A 22,069-nucleotide genomic window follows, 5' to 3' on the forward strand; every position below is an offset into this window, starting at 1 on the left:
CCGGTCCCCCCTGAGCCGCTAGCCATGAGGGACAGGGATCGAGGGAGCAAGTTGTCCTCCTAACACTTCTAAGGATCTTGTCCACATCCTCGGTACTTACAGACTCAAAGTGATCCAGTATAACCGAGTCCACGGAAGCTCTGGATGCCTCTACTCCGGGTTCTGCACCAATGCTAGCGTCAAGACCTTCCCTTATCCGAGAGGTTTTATCCGCAAAGAAGTTGTTAAATTGGTCACAGCAGGCCTTAGATGGTTCAAGGATAGGGTTCAGAGCAGGAGGGAGCTGAGTTAGCTCCCTCACCACCCTGAACAGCTCTCCTGGACGCGACTCTGCGGACACGATACGTGCAGCAAAGAACAAGTTCTTTGCTGCATCTATCGCCTCTCCATAGTCCTCCAAAAGTCAGTCTAGGAGAGCCTTGTCGGCTAAGCGCTGATTTCTCCGCCAGGCACGCTCTAGCTGTCGCAGCACCCACTTCCTTGCCCGGAGATCTTCCGTATACCAGGGCTTCTTTTTGGAAGCAGGCCTGAGAGGGCGCTTGGGAGCGATACTGTGTATAGCCCTGGAGAGATCAGTGTCCCAGATGGTAGTCAGGGCATCAACAGAATCGCCGTCATTTCCAACCATAAACCCTTCTAGGGCTTCTTGGAACCTTTTGGGTTCCATCAGCCTTCAAGGGTGGACCATCCTAATAGGTCCGCCACCCCCGGGAGGGATCTGGGTAGATGCCTTGATTTTTGCCTCCACCAGGAAATGGTCCGTCCATGACAGGGCGGAGATGTAGGTTATTTCCGCCCACGGAATCTCCATGTCCGTACAAAAGACCATATCCAGTGTATTACCTGCAGAATGCGTAGGCCCCGAGACTAGTTGTGACAGGCCCATGGCTGTCATGGTATCCATGAATTCCCGAGCTGCACCAGATGGGATATGGTTGGCTGCGAAGGGGATGTTGAGATCCCCCAGGACCAAGAGCCTGGGGGATTCCAGCACCAGCTCCGAGACCAACTGTGTCAGCTCTTTAAGGGAGTCTGTTAGCGCACGAGGTGGCCGGTAGACCAACAGGATCCCTAAACTGTCTCTGGCCTTCAGGGTCAAGTAAATACACTCAATAAAGGAAGTTTGACGAACATGGTTCCTAGATAGAGACAAGGTGTTCTTATGAACCAAGGCAACACCCCCCCCCCCCCGCCCACCTAACCTGGTCTGATCCTTCACTGAGTACCCGGCAGGTAGGGCCTGAGCCCACACAGCTTCCCCTTCAGGCCCAAGCCAGGTCTCAGTAATGTAAGCCAGGTCACAGTTGGTATCTTCGAGCAGGTCGTAGATAATGTGGGTCTTGTTCTTGATAGACCTGGCATTGCACAGGAGCAGAGACAGGGTTTGTGGTACGGTTGGAATGACCCTCAGATCTCTTTGGATAGAAGAGGGATAGGAAGGGGAGATAGATATTAAGCATTGATCTCGCCTTCCCCTGTAACGCTGATCCACTCTCCTACCGCCATACCTCCCCCTGCCCCACACTACTCCAATAGGAGCCCCGCTCATAGCGAGAGAACTACCCTCTGCCTCCCCAGCCATGATTTGCAAACTCTCTGTTTCTCTCTCACAGAGACTTTCATAGGCTAATGCAATTTAGAAACACTAAACAAGAATAAAACGTAAGCAGTGAGACTCAGTGGCCAACTTACAAGCCAACTAAAGAGAAATGGCAATATTTGTATTCATCTTTTTGGAAAATCACAGCCACAGGAGGCAAAACAGTTCTTCGGATAACATCCCAGATAAAAAGAGGGAAAGCCAGCTGCCCGTGGGATGTAACCTGGGTCCTTGCCTGGCTGGGCCTGGGCTGAACGCTGCAAAGTGAGACTCCTGGCATCAGCCAGAATGGGAACCTGCTAGCCAGACACTGGGAGATGGCACTTCCAGCCCCGCAGTCTGATTTGCCTGAAGGCCAGGATTTCGCACAGGAGCTTGGGCCAAACAGATGGCAGCAGAGCAGCGAAGGGCTGGTACCACTTTGAGATTCCAGAGCCCATGGGGCGAATGCCACTGAGAGCAAGATTTCCTCACAGTGCAACGCTGGTTTCATGCAGCCTTAAGACGGCTGACATTGGAAGCCGTGTTCCTCCCGTGAGGAGCCATTCAGAGGCAGAAACATCCAAGGGCTTTAATCTGAACTGACAGCAGGGGGTTGGACTGGATGGCGCTTGTGGTCTCTTCCAACTCTATGATTCTAATAATAATAATAATAATAATAATAATAATAATAATATAGTTTATTTGTATCCCGCTTTTCCAAAACCTGATCAAAGCGGCGAATTCTATGATTCTATGAACCAGGGGGAAAGTGAAACAGCCAAAGCGGGCATGAAACAGATGGGTTTCCTATGCCACTCCAGCAAATGGAAGGCAAGGCTTGGCATTCCTTCTGTGTGCTTCATGCACCTGTGGGGAAAGGATGAAGAAGGGAAAGGTCACCAGCAAAGTGCAAAGGAGCAAAACAGGGAGAGAGGACGGGGAGCAGTTCTCCCATGCTCATGTCCTCCAGAGAAATGCACTGACTGACCAGGTGTAAGATGTCTTGTGTGCCCTTATAGCAAATGGAAGAAAGGAGAAAACTCTGACATCTACCATCTAAGACTAAACAACTAAAAGCCACTGTGCTGTGCACCTACTCTCTTCCAGGAATAACACCAAGCCGAGAAGGGAGCTGGACTGGTCCTATTCACTAACCAAAGGAGCAGCCCCAGGGAGCGTCCTTTTCCTCACCCTTCAAGAACTCTACTCCCAAATGTCTGCAGACTTGGGACTGCTGAGAGAATGCTCTGGATCTATCCTCTTGTCAAAGGAACAGCCCTGGAGAAATGGGCTGGACTAGGAAACCCAAATGGAAGGAAGGAAGGAAGGAGCTTGCATGTGTGGAGAGGAGAATATCCACAGAGCAGTATTTTGCAAGGCTGCCTGGACAGTTTTCTCTCTGCAGCCCAGCTGCCAAACAGGGCCATTGGCACCCATGGGGCGCACTTGCAGGAGATGCCAGGCGGCTTCCAGGGAAGCGTCCAAGTCCTGCTCCAGAGGGGAGGGTCTCAGTGTGAGGAGGGGGTGGGTTGCTTGCTTGCTTGCTTGCTTGCTTGGGTTCAATAGAACCACTGAGCAAGGGTCCTTTGTTAAGGTATTGAAGGTGAAAATGTTCAGATGTGGCAATGGTTGCAGAAACCTAAATTGGCTGCAGCTGGAGCCCAGAGCAGCAGCTGGATGCTCAAGGTCTAAATGTAACTATGCTATGTCTTCAGTCTAAAGAGGGATTGGCGTCTATGGTGCATAGCATGTTGTATAGGAAGAGGCTGGGCTTAGTGGTCGCCTCGTGGTAATTCTGAATATAAGCAAAACGCTGTTCTGTGGGATTGTGGGAGTGTGAGGTAGTGTGGTGTGTCGGATGGTAAGAGTTTTTGTATAGTGGTGATTAGCTCGTGTTATTTGAAACAAAGCAATAAAGTCCTCTGAGGAGTGAACTGCTGGAGAGCGTTTCTTTGATCTAGCAGCTGTTTCTCCAGGCATTCATTCTTCCAAGCAAGCCGAAAGCTTGTGTTTGGAGCTTTGCTCTGTTCCTGTGTTGGAGAGATAGCCGACATCATCATCCATTTGCCACCAGACCGGAATCACCCAAATATCAACATCCTTCTGGCTGGAGATGATGGGGCTTGTAATGCAAAATGTCTGGAATGCGTTGGGTGATGCTGAGTGGGGTCGGCTGTAGAGGCATTTTGGAGTACATGGGAAGAGGCCTGGATAATCATGGAATGTCTCCTGGAAAATGCTGCTCATCGAGAACAAACCTGTCCAGATAAAAGACCCTGCAAAGAGCAGCAGCAGCAGCAGACAAGTGGGGAGAGGACCAGCTGGGGCTGCAGGAGGAGGAGGAGGAGGAGGCCAAGGCTTTTGGGGAGCCCAGATTCCAGAGGGACCCACTGAGGACACAGGAATGGCCTATCATGGGTCCTGTGCAGATTTGGGGCTGGGGGCATCTTTAGCACCTTTGCCTTGCCTTCTTCTGGCTGGGGGCAATCTGCGTCATCCAGCCCCAAGGAAAACCCCAGCAGACATTTCTTATTTGGGGCTGGGAGGCCTGCTTGGTACCCAAGTAGTTCTTTCCATGGAGGAGGCCATGACTGAGGGCTTTTCTGAAGGAGGAACCACAGACCCCTCTCCAGGGGATTTCTGGGCAGCCTTAATTCCACGGAGCAGTGGAAGAGCCACGAGCCGCCATTGGCACTGCCTGGTACCATCTTAAGCACTACAGTCTTAGGTCTCAGGACTTAGCATTGGGCCTGGCCCCTCCTAAGCTCCAGCCCTATTGCTCTCTGGCAGGGGTCCTCCTCCCCACATACAAATCCCAGGATTCCATGATCTTTGGCACAAGAAAGACAGGAGGGCCCCTCCCCAAATCAAGTGGCTATTTCAGACATACATACCCCCTTCCCATGTCTCCCTTCTTGCTCTAAGCTTCTCCCAACTTTCCCCAGGGCCTGAATCTCTCCCCTTTCCCTCCTTCCCTCTTTCTTTTTCTCTCTTTGGCCTCATTCCTGGGCTCAGAAACAGCCACTCCTTCTTCCTTCCTGTGGCTTTGTCCCCAGACGTCACATCCTTTTGGGGGGGGGGGGCATGAGTTCCCTACCCCAAAATGCAAGGCTGCAGGGGATGCTGGAGGCAGGACTGGGGGTCTGGACATGGGTTCGAGACATCCCACACCACCCACAGAAAGCCCCTCCCTACCCCTGGAGGCTTGCAGACCCCAGCAGAGGAGGCACAAGTGGCCTGCAAGGGGGTGGCAGGCCTCCCCAGGGAATCCCCCCTTGACTCCAGCAGCCCCCCTTGGTGTGTGTGTCTGTGTCTGTCCTGGGGGTGCTGCCAGCCAGGGGGACAAGACAGGCCTCATTTGCCCCTCTTGTGCCACCAAGGGGTAAATGCCAGGCAGCCTCAGAGAGAGAGAGAGAGAGAGAGAGAGAGAGAGACCAACGTGATGCACCCCTCCCTTCACCGCCTTCCTAAAATAGGGAGAACTGGAAAGATCTTTTCAGAATTGTCTAATGTTCTAGCAATATCTCTCTTGGAACAACCAAACCTCAGCACTTATGGAAACCCCATTGCTGGATCACTCTGCTTCCCTTGGGATGTGTCCAAAGGAGGGCCACTAAAATGGTGAAGGGCCTGGAAACCATGGAGCCCTATGAGGAAAGGCTGGGGGATATGCTGGGGATGTTTAGCCTGAAGAAGGGAAGGTTAAGGAGTGATATGATAATAGCCCTGTTTAAGTATTTGAAGGGATGTCACATTGAGGAGGGAGCAAGCTTGTTTTCTGCTGCTTCAGAGAATGGGACCCAATAAAGCAATGGATGTAAGCTCTAGGACAGAGATTCCAGCTCAACATTAGGAGGAACTTCTGGGAGTAAGGGCTGTCCTTGGAGATTTTGGTGGAGTCTCCTTCCCTGGAGGCCTTTAAAGAGAGGCTGGATGGCCATCTGTCAATGGGGATGCTTTGATTGAGAGTTCCTGTATGGCAGAAGGGGGTTGGACTGGATCAGGGCCCTTCTTGGGGTCTCTTCCAACTACGATTCTATGCTTCTATTATTCTGTCTGTCTGTCTGTCTGTCTGTCTCTCTCTCTCATACACACACACACACACACACAACACACACTTGAAAACCCCCCACCAGCCTTTGGAGATGCTTAGGGTGTCCTGTGTGTATGTTCCCATGTATCAGGGATCTTGGAGGGAAAAGTTGTGCAGGGAGAGGAAGGGGGCCCTGAGGCATAAGTGCAGTTGAAGAGGAGGCCCACAGAACTAACTGCTGGATTTTACTCATCAGACCTGGATCAGGGCCTGCTCTGAATCTGCTGGTGGAGCATATAATGGAGGTGTCCCCTTTGCAGTGGTCCTCAATGTGGCCTCTGCTGGGTCCTTCCTCACAACCTCAGCCCCTCTCCAGCCCCCCCAACAACCGCCAATGCCTCCTTCTCCTGGTCAGAGGAATTCTCTCCTTTGGTTGGAGGAAATTCCAAAGGCTAAAGTGCCGGATTTGCAGGGAAGGGGGATCTGGGTCAGTTTCTTGTCATAGAGCAAAGCCGTTGTATGGTGCCGGGCCCAATCCACGGGCAACATTCCCTGCTCAGTCCCAGCAGTGCTGCTGCCACCGCCGCCACTTGGCCCGCTCCAAACCTCCCTGACAAATAGTATATATTCAAAGCCTGCTTAAATGCAAATGTCTTTGCCTGCCAGGGAAAGGAGAGCAGCGTAGCCTACCATGGAAGGGAGTTCCAGGGATGGGAGCCGCCGCTGAGAAGGCCCCGTCTCTGCTGTCCTCAGCAAGTGAGCCTGTGATGGTGGTAGGACCGAGAGAAAGCTTTCCTCTGATGATCTTAGGAGGTTCCTCTGGGGAGATGCCTGCTTCTCCTAAAGAAGCGGCTGGACTTTTTTACCCGGAGCAGGGCATCTCCAGAGGTGGAATTGCGCATGGAGACACAAAGGGGCATGGGGGCCTGCGTTGTGCATTTGGGTATGCACAGCTGCCAATCAGTTCAAGAGCTGTGCATCGCCTTCCAGATCCCCAGGTGTCAAAGGGCTGCCCGGAAAGCCCCCAAGAACCCATTTCCTACAACTGCAGGAAACATTAGGAGGAACAAGGAGAGCTGTTGGACAGTGGAAGACGCTCCCAAAGTCTCCTTCTTTGGAGGTCTTTAAACAGAGGCTGGATGGCCATAGGTCATTGGGGATGCTTTGAATGGGAGTTCCTGCATGGCAGAAGAATGGGGTTGGACTGGATGGCCCTTCTCGGGGTCTCTTCCAACTCTAGGATTCTATGCTCCTATTCTATGACTCTTTAAGGGAAACTCCTCTTTCTCCCCACCACACCAGAAAAAATGGGGAGCAGTAGTTATGCAGAGAGCCCCCCCTGGGATGGAGTGAAGCAGGGAGGGTTACTCAGAAAAAGCTGCCCCCTCCCCAGCCCCACTGGGCCCCTCTCTCAGCCCCAGCCCCAGGCGAAGGTCAGACCCCTGAGCCCTCAATGCCACCATCTGTGCCAGAGGGCCATTCCCGTCCTTGGCAAAATAAGCCCCTTTTGATTAAATTCCTGCTGCTTGTTGCTAAAGGCCTTCTTCATCTGAAACCAGAAAGTGGGGCAACAGCATTGGGCTGAGGAAGGGATGGGAGAGGCAGGCTCTGGTCCAGTTCTGGATGCTGCAGCCAAGTGGGAAAGAAAGGGGGGGGCAAGCTGGACCAGGTCCAGAGGAGGGCAGCCAGGACAGAGGGCCAAGGGCCTGGAAAATGCAGAGGGCAAAGAGGGATCTGGGCTGGGTTGACCTGGAGAAGATAGAAAGCAGCCATCTTAGGCTGCATCCACACTGGAGAAATAAATAACCCAGTTGGCACTGCTTTTCAACATCCTGGCTCGAGGCTATGGAATTCTGGGAGTTGGAGTATGTTGTGGGGTCCAGAGCAGGTCCACAACAAACTCCAATTCCCAGAATGCCATAGCCTTGAGCCAGGATGCTGAAAAGCAGTGCCAACTGGGTTATTTCTCCAGTGTGGATGCAGCCTGAGAGGGAACAGAGTTTAGGTCAGGAACCAAGGGATTCTGTTGGGATATCGCAACTTCGCATGCTGCTGAGCCCTTCTAGTAATGCATGTCTATGGTATTTTTATTGCCCACTAACAACCCCCTCCTCATTCCCTGTATCCCCTTTATCTTGAGGTGAAGAAGAAGCAAGGATGAGTCGCCATTGCTAGCCAACACTTCCCTACTAGCCTTGCATGGCTGCATCCGGAGCTGAAAAGATGCTGGGATAGGACTTTTCTAAGAAGCATGTTTTCTACCTCCTATTTCTTGCACCATGAAGCTAGAAGACCTGTCTATCTCTTCATACACAGTAAACTGATTTCTTTTTCACTTTTAAGCAAGTGGCTGTGTGTTTTTTATTGGGGACACTGGGGGGGGGCTGGGAGAAAGGAGTGGAGCTAGTTGAGTTTTGCTGCTGGCCCCATTTTCTGCGGAGTGAGCTCTGCTAGTGAGATGAAACAATCTTGCTTACCTTCCTGAGTTTCTAACGATCCTCAAGAAAGAACTACATTTCCCAACAGATTCAAACTGCAGGAAAAGAGGTTCCACCTGAAGACTTGGAAGAGGTTCTTGACTTCTTGGAGCTGTTTGAGGCTGGAACATGGACTGGCTCATGGTGAGGGTGGCTCTCCGTCTTTGGAGATCTTCCATTAGAGGTTAAGGGGCATATTTGAGGAGCATGGCAGGAGGGGGCTGGACTGAGTGGCCCCTGGCATCTCTTCCAGGTCTAGCATTCCAGGGCTGGCAGATAAACGCTCCCAAGAAGAATGTCCTGGCTGCATAGTGTCAGCCCATAGGGACTGACAGTGGCCCAGGGCTTCCCCCCTGGACCCCTTCTGTCTGGCATCTTATATGTTGATCGGCAACCTTGGCCCTGGACTGGCAGCATCAGAAGGTCTCCTCTGCCAGGGACTCCATGGGGCTGCCCCCCCCCAGGAAAGGTCTTGATTCTTCTTCTGTCTCCCCTCCAAAGACTGACCAGGCATGGCCCTGCTTTGCTCCCTCCTGCTTTGGTCAGGCGGCCCCACCTGGAATAAAACAGTGTCCAGTTCTGGGCCCCACCGTTCAAAAAGGATACTGAGAAAGGAGCCATGTGTTCAAAGGAGGGCAGCCGAGATGCTGAAAGTCTGGAAACCATGAAGCCCTATGAGGAAAGACATGGGGAGCTAGGGCTGTTTAGCCTGGAGAAGAGAAGGTTCAGAGGGGATATGCTATGATGTCATATTGAGGAGGAGGGAGCAAGCTTGTTTTCTGCTGCTCCAGAGAATAGGACACGATGGAGCAATGGATGCAAGCTCCAGGAAAAGAGATTCCACCCAAATGTTAGGAGGAACTTCTTGATAGTAAGACCTGTGGAGATCGATAGAGCCTCCTTCTTGGGAGGCTGTTTTTAAAGAGAGGCTGGTTGGCCATCTGTCTCAAGGTAGGAGGGCTTCAATTGTGAGTTCCTGCATGGCAGAATGGGGCTGCCTTCCAACTGGAGGGTTCTGCACTTCCTCCTGGCTGGCATCTCTTTCCTCACTGGCTTGAAGCTGGCCTCTTGCTCCTTCCTTCCTTCCTTCCTTCTTCAGGCAAACAGGAGAAAGAAATGGAAGATGTGAGTCCTGGGCCTGGTCTTAGTTCAGATGGCAAGGAGGGCTCTCTGCAGGCGGTCAGTGGGAGACTCTCAAAGTCCAGTAAATGGAATAATCTCTATTTGCAATGGAAAGAAGACGCTTCCTTGGAACCCAGCAGTTCTCCTTCCTCTGTCAGAAGAGAAGACTGAATTCCTAATATTCCTAATGCTCTTAGTGTTCCTTTTAGGACAGGGAATGCCCCCCTCCCTGCTCCTGCATTTAATTGGGGGGGGGGGTTAGTGGTATTCTTGGGGAGTTGCTAGAGGTCCAGATGGAAGGAGCAGGGCCAGAGAAGGGGCGACTCCTAGAGAAGGAAGGGACCCCGGCGGGGGCCATGCAGTCCAACCCTCCCACAGCTACCCCATAGGAAGAAGCCACAGCGAAAGGGTCCCAGATGGTCTCTTCCCTTTGGGAAATGGCTCCTGTGCAGAGGGATGGGTAGCTGCTGGGCCTTGGGCACAAGTGGGCACATTGCACCCTCTCTCCCACACACCTGGGATGGCCTCCTCCCCAGCCCCCAAAGCCTCAATCTGTCGGTGCCTCTTCTTCTCTCTGGGGGGGTTTGGGGGAGGAGGAGGAGGAGGAGGACCATGGGTGGATATTTTAAATATCTCAGTAAATGTTTTATTGTTGTCTAGTCTTTAATTTTTGGATCATTAAGCCTTTTTGAGAAAACATTTATAGCATAAGAAATGTTTGGTGTGGCAAGAAATGAATTGTAAAGATCCTATAATATTTTTGAATAAAGTCTTGTCTTTAAAAGCTCTAGTTGTTTTTTTAGACACAAAACCAGTTGTCATTGGAGCCCTTATTATTTTAGCATTTTGTCATCTATATTTTTTAATCAAACTTTTAATTTTTTTTGACTTAACAAACAATGTCCCTCTTTTGTCTATTTAACACCAATATCTAAATAAGACTTTAATAAACCTAAATCTTTTAAAACAAACTTTTTAGACAATTTTTTTTATTGACTCAATTTTCTGTTTTGACTTTGCTGTTATGTATAAATCGTCTATATCAATCACCTTTTGTATAAACACAAGGATCTGTAACGCTTCTTTTCTATCCTAGCTTAACTAATTTATCATTAATGCATACATTTTAAGCTCTGCCACTCTGTTTTAAACCATATAATGCTTTTTTTAATTTATAAACTCTTTGACTATCATTTTTTTTAAAGCCTTGCGGTTGTTTTATAAATATTTTTTCATCTAAATTAGCATTTAAGTAAGCTGTTTCAAAATTAAAATGTTTTATAACTAATTTTGTTGTTGTTGTTATAGCTAGAACCCTTTTTAAACTTTCTGGCTTTGCAGTTGGAGAATATGTCTTATCATAGTTTTTATATCGTTGTTGTGTAAAACCCTTAGCTATTAACCTAGCTTTATATTTGATATTTCTATTTGGCATTTTGTTTTATAGGCAATTATTTTTTTGTCTTTGGGTCTGTCTATAATTTTAAAAACATCTTTATTTACCAAACTCACTGTCTATTGTATCAAACTATCTTTTTTGTTCTTTTCTAGAAATTTTTTTAACTCTTTAAAGCTTTTAGGCTCTTTTATTGTTAAAGAAGCTCTTGTCTTTGTCACAAGAAATCTATCTGGAGACTTTCTTATTTTGTGACTACGTCTGGGAATGAAATCTGTTGACCTGTCTCTTTTTCTATCCCTTTTTGTATTAGGAGTTGTAGTTTTATGACTAAATCTCTTGTTTTTAGTCATTCGAGTGGTAATAGGCCTAGATTGTGTCTCATCGCCTGAGGAACTACCACTATTGATAGTTGATGCTTTTGGCTTAACTGAAACCCCTCCGTTTTTTGTCTCTCGAAATTTGTAGACCTAGAATACTGTATTTTTTTTTCACCCAAATGAAACTTGTAGCTATTTTTAGAATATCCCAAAAACATAAGCCTTTTACTTTTGGGTTTTTCTTTTCTCTTGAAACAAGCACATTGTCTAAGAACTCTCAAATATTTGTAATTTGGCGCTCTCCCATACAATGCCCTGATATTAATATGTATTGCTGTCAAAGTTGCTTCTGCCCAAAAACTATCTTTTATTCTTGGGGTTTTGTTTTTAACCTTTTATTAATTAAAAACATATTATTCACAATTCGAAATGTTTAACATAAATAGCTTCCTGTACCTTCATCATGCCATTATTATATATTAATCCCTAAAGATATATATTATATATTCCACCTGAACATTAGGAGGAACTTCCTGAGAGTAAGGGCTGTTCGACAGTGGAATGCACTCCTTCCTCGGAGGGTGATAGAGTCTCCTTCCTTGGAGGTCTTTAAACAGAGGCTGGATGGACATCTGTCAGGGATGCTTTGATTTGGATTTCCTGCATGGCGGGGGGTTGGACTGGATGGCCCTAGTGGTCTCTTCCAACTCTACGATTCTATGATTCTATGATTCTATATACAAAAAAATTACTGTATTTTCAAATTTATATAACAGATAAATAAACTTCCAAAGTATAACATATGTCTTGAGAATTTATTCCTTTCTATATTAATGTTTCCTTATGCACTAACATTTCTTGATAACTCCAATCTAATTATTGCTTTACCATTATAAATCTCCCTATCCTCTAAAAGCTAATTCGTATTGCTTAACAGTTCTTTTGTATTACGTTAACTTATCCATCTTTCCATCGGTTACCACAAAAGGTTTTCAGTGTCTCCCATTCTCTCTCTACCTCTTCCTCATCCTTTCCTTGAATTGTTTTTGTTAATCTATCCATTTCCATCATGTCATATATTTTTAATAGCCATGCATCTATAGTTGGTGTTTCGTTACTCTTCCAATATTGTGCTAACAGTAATCTTCCTGCTGAGACCATGTATAGGATTTTACGCCAGTGTTGTTTCTCTCTTTCCCATGGGATTCTATGCGTCATCTTCAGCAAATAGATTTCTGGTATTAAATCAAAATTTGTCCCAAGAATTTTTATTATACATGAATGGATTTGGCTCCAGTATTTCTTTCCCACCAAACGTGGAACCAGGATCCCTTTGTATTTCCACATTTCCAGCATTGATTACTGTATCCTTTATAGATTTTTGCTAGCTTTGCAGGCCTCAAATGCCAACGTAGCTCCATCTTTTTATAGTTTTCATGTAAGTTTTGGCATGCTGTAAATCTTCTAGTCCTTTCCCTGGTCTATTGCCAGCTTTCCAACTCAATAGTCTTTCCCAGGTCCTTAGTCCATTGTATCATTGAGTCTTTTACTATGTTTTGTTCTGTCTTCCTTTGTAATAGGATTTTATAGAATTTAGATGTTATTTTCTTTTGTTCTTTCCGCAAAACATTATCCAACTCGGTATTGTTAATTTCAAACTTTTCTATTGCTACATCACTTTTAAATCTTTCTATCAGTTGGAGATATAAAAACCAGTGTTTTTGGATTTCCATATTTTTTATGTCTTCTATCCTTTTAATCTTGTAGTTGTTTAAACAATCTTTGGTTATTATATCCTCATATCTCAACCAACTGGAGATCTGTGTTCTGTTGCAAAAAGCTTCGTGGGGTGAGACCCAACCTGGTATTTTCATATAGAAAAGCTGCTTCGCCTTAAGCCATGCTGTTAGGATGGCTTTCCCTACAAAGTGGTGTCCAAAATCCCTGTTGATCTTACGCACGCCATCCGTAGCGGTCATTAAAGCCTTCTATGGCTAGCAATTTCTCATCTGCCAGGTTTATCCACTCTCTCGCCCAGGTTAAGCAGTTTGCTTCGAAAGACAGTTGTAAATCCGGAAGGTCAAATCCTCCATTCATCTGAGTATCTATTGAAGTTTTCCATTGGCTTCCTTGCTGCCCACACGAATTTCCTTATTTCTTTATTCCATTCTTCTAGTCTTTTTAAGTTGGATATTATTGGGATGTTAGTAAATAAATAATTAATCCTGGGTAACACAGACATTTTAATGGCAGCAGTTCTTCTGGAGAAGGAAAGGTTTAACTTTGACCATTTCAACAAATCCTGTTTTATTTTCTTCCATATTGGGTATATAATTGTTTTCAAAGAGCTCAATGTTTCTATTGGATATCCATATCCCTAAATACTTGGGGTTTTTCACCACCTTACACTTTGTGGATGCTTGTAATTCATTCTCCTCTTTAGAGGATCAATTCTTTGCTATTACTACATATTTTTGCACATTTATTTGCAGGCCCGACACTATTCCAACGTTTTGAATCACTTCAATAACTTTCTGTATACAGGAATTTGGGTTCTCAAGGAATACCACCAAGTCGTCTGCGTAGGCTTTTAGCTGGAATTCATATCTCTTAATTTTCACACCAACGATTTCGGGGTCCTTCCTAATTTTGTTATTGAGACCCTCCATTACAGTTATAAATAACAGGGGGGATAATGGACATCCCTGTCTAGTTCCTCGTCGGATATCAAATTGTTGGGATCTTTCGCCATTAATCAATAACCTTGCTGTTTGAGCGGAGTATATACTTTTTATCCAACTGAGATATCTATCTCCAACACCAAGGTTCTTGTATCAAGGTCCTTATCATATAATCCCAGTTTAAGCCGCCAAAGGCTTTATAAGCCTCTATGAAGAACATTCCCCATTTCCTTTGAATGTTTCTTTCAAAAAGTCCTATCAGATTTAACACCGTTCTGACATTTTGTTTTAGATGTATCTTGTGGGCAGGAAGCCAGTTTGGTCTTGATCTATTTGCATAGATACTAACACTCTTTTTAACTCTTCTGCCAAAATATGTGCAAAGATTTAATAATCTGTGTTGAGTAAAGAAATTGGTCTATAGTTCTCCACACAAGTCTTGTCCTTTCCTTCTTTAGGGATTAATGTTATATCATTTAAGGTCCATGAATCTGGGATGCCTTCCTCCTCGATCTGCTTCATTGTATTTTTTAAGGGAGTGATCAATACATCTTCTAACTTTTTATAGTACAAAGCTGTAAAGCCGTCCGGCCCAATTCCAAGCTTCTTATGGCTTTCCTTGTCTCGTCTTCTGTAAACTCAGTCTTCAATCTGTCATGTATATCTTTCGCTATTTCTTCCCATTTTTGTTTGTTAATGTTCTCTTGTGTAAGGATTTCCCTTCCTTCGAGGTCTGGATTTTTCTTATATAAATTTGCGTAGAAGTTAACAAATTCCTGCTTTATTCCTTCTTGCGTAGTTATAACTTCCTTATTTACACAGATCTTTTCTATTCGATTTCTTTTCCGGTTTTGTTTCAATTTTTGCGCTAACCATTTTCCATTTTTGTTGGCGTTTTCGAACCTTTTTTATTTGACTAACTTCATGTTTTTCCCCACTTCTCTCGTTAGTTCCGCTTTCAATTGTTTCCGCAATACTTCCAATTGCATTTTTGTCTTCTTAGAAGATGGGTCTTGCATTACTTCTTGTTCTTTTTGCTGCATTTTCCCCTCAATTGTCTCCTGTTTCTCATTTCTTAATTCTTTCAAGTATGCTCCACGAACGAATGCTTTAGAGGCATCCCATATTACCTGATCTTTGGTTTCCATATTGTAATTGTCTTGGAAAAACATTTTTACTTGTGATTTCAACTCTTCTAAAAAAGTCTCGTCAGCGAGAATATTATCATTTAATCTCCAATTATAATTGTTTCTCCTTGTTTTTAGTTCTAGTAGCATCGGTTTATGATCTGATTCTGTTTTTGGTAGTATACACATTTTATCCAACATTTTATCTAATGTATTAGTAATTAGAAACATATCTATGCGAGAGGCTGAATTATACTGTTCTGAAAAAAAAGTATATCCTGGACTTTGACCATATAATTTAGTCCATACATCTTCCAAATCAAATTGTTCACATAGACTGAAAAAAGCGTTGGGTAGTTTCCCTTGGTTTTTCCTTACTCTCTTATCAGATTTCCTTCCTCGGATGGGTTTTATTACCCCGATCCAGTCACCTGCCATCAAAACGTTTGTAGTTCGTTGTTCTGCTATTTCCTTTTCCAATTTTTTATAGAAGTTTGTTTTGTCACTAATAGCTGTGTATACTCCTACTAATAGAATTTCCTCGTCTTTTATTTTAATTTTAACACCCACATAATGACCCTCCTGATCTTTAAAACATTCTTTGGATATAAAGAGAGACTCCACCTTTTTTCTTTTTGTTATTTGAACTAAACAATTGGCCTAACTTCCAGTTTGCTAAATATTTCACATCCTGTTGTTTTATTTTAGTTTCTTGTATACACAGCATATCGAAGTGTTTTTTCTCTAAATAATGAAATACTCGTCTCCTTTTGTAAATAGAATTCAAACCCTTAATATTCCAAGAACAAATCTTAATATTCATAATCCAAGTTTTTCAATAAGATACATTAACAAGTCATACAGATAAAATAAAGAAATGTGGCACTTTGTGTCCAGAGCAACACTATATAGTACTCTCTCCTCCTCTCGCATAGTACTCTCTCCTTCTCTCGCATAGTACTCTCTCCTCCTCTCGCATAGTACTCTCTCCTCCTCTCGCATAGTACTCTCTCCTCCTCTCGCATAGTACTCTCTCCTCCTCTCGCATAGTACTCTCTCCTCCTCTCGCATAGTACTCTCTCCTCCTCTCGCATAGTACTCTCTCCTCCTCTCGCATAGTACTCTCTCCTTCTCTCGCATAGTACTCTCTCCTCCTCTCGCATAGTACTCTCTCCTCCTCTCGCATAGTACTCTCTCCTCCTCTCGCATAGTACTCTCTCCTCCTCTCGCATAGTACTCTCTCCTCCTCTCGCATAGTACTCTCTCCTTCTCTCGCATAGTACTCTCTCCTCCTCTCGCATAGTACTCTCTCCTCCTCTCGCATAGTACTCTCTCCTCCTCTCGCATAGTACTCTCTCCTCCTCTCGCATAGTACTCTCTCCTCCTCTCGCATAGTACTCTCTCCTCCTCTCGCATAGTACTCTCTCCTCCTCTCGCATAGTACTCTCTCCTCCTCTCGCATAGTACTCTCTCCTCCTCTCGCATAGTACTCTCTCCTCCTCTCGCATAGTACTCTCTCCTCCTCTCGCATAGTACTCTCTCCTCCTCTCGCATAGTACTCTCTCCTTCTCTCGCATAGTACTCTCTCCTCCTCTCGCATAGTACTCTCTCCTCCTCTCGCATAGTACTCTCTCCTCCTCTCGCATAGTACTCTCTCCTCCTCTCGCATAGTACTCTCTCCTCCTCTCGCATAGTACTCTCTCCTTCTCTCGCATAGTACTCTCTCCTCCTCTCGCATAGTACTCTCTCCTCCTCTCGCATAGTACTCTCTCCTCCTCTCGCATAGTACTCTCTCCTCCTCTCGCATAGTACTCTCTCCTCCTCTCGCATAGTACTCTCTCCTCCTCTCGCATAGTACTCTCTCCTCCTCTCGCATAGTACTCTCTCCTCCTCTCGCATAGTACTCTCTCCTCCTCTCGCATAGTACTCTCTCCTCCTCTCGCATAGTACTCTCTCCTCCTCTCGCATAGTACTCTCTCCTCCTCTCGCATAGTACTCTCTCCTCCTCTCGCATAGTACTCTCTCCTCCTCTCGCATAGTACTCTCTCCTCCTCTCGCATAGTACTCTCTCCTCCTCTCGCATAGTACTCTCTCCTCCTCTCGCATAGTACTCTCTCCTCCTCTCGCATAGTACTCTCTCCTCCTCTCGCATAGTACTCTCTCCTCCTCTCGCATAGTACTCTCTCCTCCTCTCGCATAGTACTCTCTCCTCCTCTCGCATAGTACTCTCTCCTCCTCTCGCATAGTACTCTCTCCTCCTCTCGCATAGTACTCTCTCCTCCTCTCGCATAGTACTCTCTCCTCCTCTCGCATAGTACTCTCTCCTCCTCTCGCATAGTACTCTCTCCTCCTCTCGCATAGTACTCTCTCCTCCTCTCGCATAGTACTCTCTCCTCCTCTCGCATAGTACTCTCTCCTCCTCTCGCATAGTACTCTCTCCTCCTCTCGCATAGTACTCTCTCCTCCTCTCGCATAGTACTCTCTCCTCCTCTCGCATAGTACTCTCTCCTCCTCTCGCATAGTACTCTCTCCTCCTCTCGCATAGTACTCTCTCCTCCTCTCGCATAGTACTCTCTCCTCCTCTCGCATAGTACTCTCTCCTCCTCTCGCATAGTACTCTCTCCTCCTCTCGCATAGTACTCTCTCCTCCTCTCGCATAGTACTCTCTCCTCCTCTCGCATAGTACTCTCTCCTCCTCTCGCATAGTACTCTCTCCTCCTCTCGCATAGTACTCTCTCCTCCTCTCGCATAGTACTCTCTCCTCCTCTCGCATAGTACTCTCTCCTCCTCTCGCATAGTACTCTCTCCTCCTCTCGCATAGTACTCTCTCCTCCTCTCGCATAGTACTCTCTCCTCCTCTCGCATAGTACTCTCTCCTCCTCTCGCATAGTACTCTCTCCTCCTCTCGCATAGTACTCTCTCCTCCTCTCGCATAGTACTCTCTCCTCCTCTCGCATAGTACTCTCTCCTCCTCTCGCATAGTACTCTCTCCTCCTCTCGCATAGTACTCTCTCCTCCTCTCGCATAGTACTCTCTCCTCCTCTCGCATAGTACTCTCTCCTCCTCTCGCATAGTACTCTCTCCTCCTCTCGCATAGTACTCTCTCCTCCTCTCGCATAGTACTCTCTCCTCCTCTCGCATAGTACTCTCTCCTCCTCTCGCATAGTACTCTCTCCTCCTCTCGCATAGTACTCTCTCCTTCTCTCGCATAGTACTCTCTGCTTCTCTCGCCATGTTTCCTTGATCCAAGTTTCCCTCTGATTCTGTTTCTGCCCTGTTTAAGTCCTCTTCCCTTTGCCTGTTTGTTTTGTCCTCCTCTTCTTTGCTCAGTCTGGCTTCTTTTTGCTTGGATTGGGATCTCGTTTCTATGCTCCCTTTTCTTTCTTGTTTGTACTTTTGCAGCTTTGTCTTTCGTATTTATTTTGTGTCTCCTCTGTATGTACATGAATGACACTCCTTCTAGCCTGTCCCAAGCATAGTTCATATTAGGTTTAGATAACAGTTGTGTCAAATTTCTATATTCTTGAAGCCTTTTCAATATTGCCATTGGAATATCTTTAAAAATCCCAATAGGTTTATCTTCAGTTATCAATTTATCCTTATAACTTTTTTGTAGGATTTCTTCACCTACTTTTGTTCTTGTTAGACATATTACAATGTCTCTGGAAAGTTGTCTCTCTTTGGCTAGCGCTGAGTTCACGCGAAAGATCTTGTCCACGTCGTATTCCAGTTCTGCCTCTGTTATCCCAATAAATCCGGCTAAGTGTGGGATTATTGTTTTGTGTATGTTTTCCTGTGCCGTTTCTGGCACCCCACGAAGTTTTAGACACCTTTCACGACATCGTAGTTCTTGTATCAAGGATAAGTTTTCTTCTGACCTCTGTTTGTCTGATATATGTTTCATTTCCTCCTCAAAAACTATCTTTTATTCTTGTATCTGTCATCAAACAAGCAGTTATTCTTTTTATGTCTTGTATTTTTCTCTCTGCTAAACCATCCTCGCTTGGACAAGCAGGGTTTGTTGTGTCATGTCTTATTTTCACCTTTTGAAACCAGTTAAACAGTTGATTATTTACATTTTTTCTTCTTTTGTCAGTAACAATGGTGTCTATTCTGTTATCAAACGGTCTTTTCACCATTTTTATCTACGCTTTTACACTTTGCCCAGCGTCAGATTTGTTTCTCAATATTCTCACAAACGCAAACCTTGTAAATCTATCCACAGTTACTAGGAAATGCTTGCTTCCACCTAAAGACAAACCATTAGCTTGGGCAACATCTGCATGAACAAATTGAAATGGTCTTTAAGCAATTCTCTTAGTTTTTCTGGCAACTGGAAAAGCTCTGACCTTTATCTGATTATATATTGTATAATCTAAATGGTTTTTGTATTTAGATTGGACTATTGTCTATGTTATTAGCATTTTCAACCTTGTAGCTATCAATATTGTCTTCCAAGAAATAAAGTTTATCTTTTTTGAGACCCATTTAGTGTTATTTTATACAAGTTTTTTCCAAAGGTGACTATGTAGTCTCTGTCTGTTAATCTGTTTATTGATAACAAATTATTTTTTAACTCTTTTACATGTAACACATCACTAAAGTGTTCTTTTAGCCCTGGAATGAAAACTGTATCCATTTGATTTATAGTACTGAGCTCTTTCCCATCAGCCAAAACTACAGCATTTATATGAGCTGATTTTTTTATCACTTATTAAACTGATATTATTATATATTGAGGAAGAGGCTCCTGAGTCAACCATCTATTTAGAATTAGTATTTTGTTTTTTTCTAATCATGGTTGTAAACCCCTTTTTATTACCACTGTCCTTCAAAAATGGAGGTTTGGACTGTTTTTGATACTGCTCTCTCCTCGCTTGCTTCTCTCGGCAGCCAATTGTTGACAATGTCTCTGCAGATGACCAATCTTCTTACAATAAAAACACCTCCGTTGCTCCCTTGTAGAAGCTGCTTCTTCCTGCTTTCGGAAATCAGGTGTTGTTTGTGGTTTCGGCACAATCTTTAAACTTGCTGTGTCTCCGCGCTCAGACATTCTCCTCTGGTTCTCTTCCAATATTCTGGCCACAATTAAGTCTCTGTTAAACTCAGCTTCTGGCAAGTTTTGCAAGCTGTTCGTAATATTGTCCCAAGAAGAGTCTAGCGATTCTATTAAACTGTAGCACTGCTGCTCTTTGCTAATTTCCACTCCCCTTAGCTCAGCTTGCACAAATAAATCTTGTTAAAGAAAATGCAACATGGGACATACAGTAGTAAAAATAAAACATGTATGTGAAAGTCACAGTGACTAAGCAAGAGCAATTAAGAAGCCACACAGATAAAAAAGCTAATGTAATTTAGAAGTCCTGAATGTCAAGGACAGAATCATAGAATGTATAATTGGAAACACCTGAGATTCATTAAGTGTACAAGGTGAAATGATGAAATGTTGGTCTTAAGTGTGGGTTGAACTATGTGAACCAATCAAAATGAATGTACACGCTCACTGGGTGGAAACTGACTAGTGGGTGGTGATTAACAACGGCTATAATAATTGCTATGTTTGCCAATGTATTTTGTGAGTAGTTGAGTAGGTTGGAGTATTGGAGATTGTAGAGATTGTGATTTGTAGGGCATATAGTATTTTGTATATAGTAGAATAAAGTAGATCTTTGATATAAGACTACTGAGTTGTCTGGTGTCTTGAGTGAAGATACAAGAGCCAGCAGGATCCTGGAGAAGTTTGGAGACTTCTGAGGAAGAAGAGTGAGAAGGCTTGGAGAGTTTGTCAGGGTCTTCAGCCTATTCTCTGAAACTCTGCTGCTTTGGAGAAAAGCACTAACCACTGGCCAAAGCTGGTCAGCTCTGCTGCATAACAAGGTGGTGAGTTACAGCCAGAGGTGAAGAGCTACAACTCCCATCATCCCTGACAATGGACCCCTTATCTGGGCTCTTCCCACATATTCTGGACCTGGGGGCATTTCTCAGGCACCTTGTCATAGCAGCCTTTGCCTGGCTTCCTCTTGCACAATCTCAACGCAAGCAAGGCTTCCGAAAGGCCAAAAGGCCCTGCGAGGGAGCCACTATGAAACTATGAAGCTATGAGAAACAAAGCCCAGAGCTCAAATCTCCTCCAGGTTCCTCTGCCAAAAGCCACACACTCCTGCATATGTGCACACAGGAGTGCCTACAGAGAGCCCTGGTTGCGGCAGGGGTCTGGGCAGCCCTTGCCCACCTCTGAGTCCTGCGTTGCCCCCCCAGAGACCCACTCCTAGGAGACCACAAAATGAACGTGAGTGTGGCAGCTAACAAGGCCAATGCGATTTTAGGCTGCATCAATCGAAGTATAGTGTCTAGATCAAGGGAAGTCGAGGTGCCGCTCTATTCTGCCCTTGGGGTTTCTACCAACTCTAGGATTCTATGATTCTATGAAATGGATTCCAGGTAAGGCCTAGAATCCCATTTGGGTAGACTGGCATTAGCTTGTCCTTTTGGTCAGCCACAGGATCCTCAGCACTTGTTTCCTGCACCTTGTCTCAAAAGGCTTCCCTCTTATCTGCTTTCTTCACTGCCCAGCTCTCGCATCCGTACCCAGTGATGCGGGATACAGTGGCTTGTACCTTTGTTGCTTATTTGGATATCTTTACACTTCAGGATTTTGTCTAGTTCCTTCATGCCTGCCCTTCCCATTCCCAATCTTCTTCTGATTTCTTGACTGCAGTCTCCTTTCTGATCAATTTTGACCCACTTTAAATATTCTGATGTCCTCATTATCTAGGTTGAACTTTCATTCTCTGGTGCAACTCAGAGACCCTGAAACATGAAATGAGGATAGTAATGTAAATGAAACGTAAAACTGCTGAGAATGAAAGCCAAGAACCATCTCTGGACCATCACTTTGAAACACAGAGATCAGGCCTAAAGCATGGGCCACTGGAAAGACCCAGGGATGGTGGGAAAGGCCCCTTCAGGAGAGGGACCCTCCAGGACCAGGGTGCCACCCCTGAGGAGACCCCAGGAAAGTAGCGCATAGAGCCAGAACGCCGTGCAGCAGCCAAGCCCCAGGCGGAGGGGTGTGGGGCTCTTCTTCCTCAAGTGGAGGTTGTGGGCTCCTTGGGGCCCTGCCTTGACTGTGGGGCCATGGCTGCTGAGGGGGAGAGCTGGCACGATCTTTCTGCCAACCAAAAGCCTTGCGTGGGGCAGCCACAGCCCCCATGGTGTGGTCTAGGACCCCTTCTCTTCTTCTCAGGGATATCGCCCTGGGATTGGGGCCCCTCTTGCCACCTGGCCCTTCCTTCAGAGGGACCTGCAGTGCTTTTCCCCAGCCGCACCTG

General features: G+C 45.5%; 1 protein-coding gene across 1 annotated transcript in view; it reads left to right on the forward strand.

The window, feature by feature from the left end:
* LOC149317815 (D-beta-hydroxybutyrate dehydrogenase, mitochondrial-like) overlaps positions 1 to 22,069 on the forward strand; it is a 381,124-nt gene that overhangs the window by 247,211 nt on the left and 111,844 nt on the right. The window lies entirely within an intron of this gene.

Source organism: Sceloporus occidentalis, unplaced genomic scaffold, assembly GCF_023333645.1.
Source record: "Sceloporus occidentalis isolate IW3139 unplaced genomic scaffold, rSceOcc1.0.p SCAF_2, whole genome shotgun sequence".
NCBI lineage: Eukaryota > Metazoa > Chordata > Lepidosauria > Squamata > Phrynosomatidae > Sceloporus > Sceloporus occidentalis.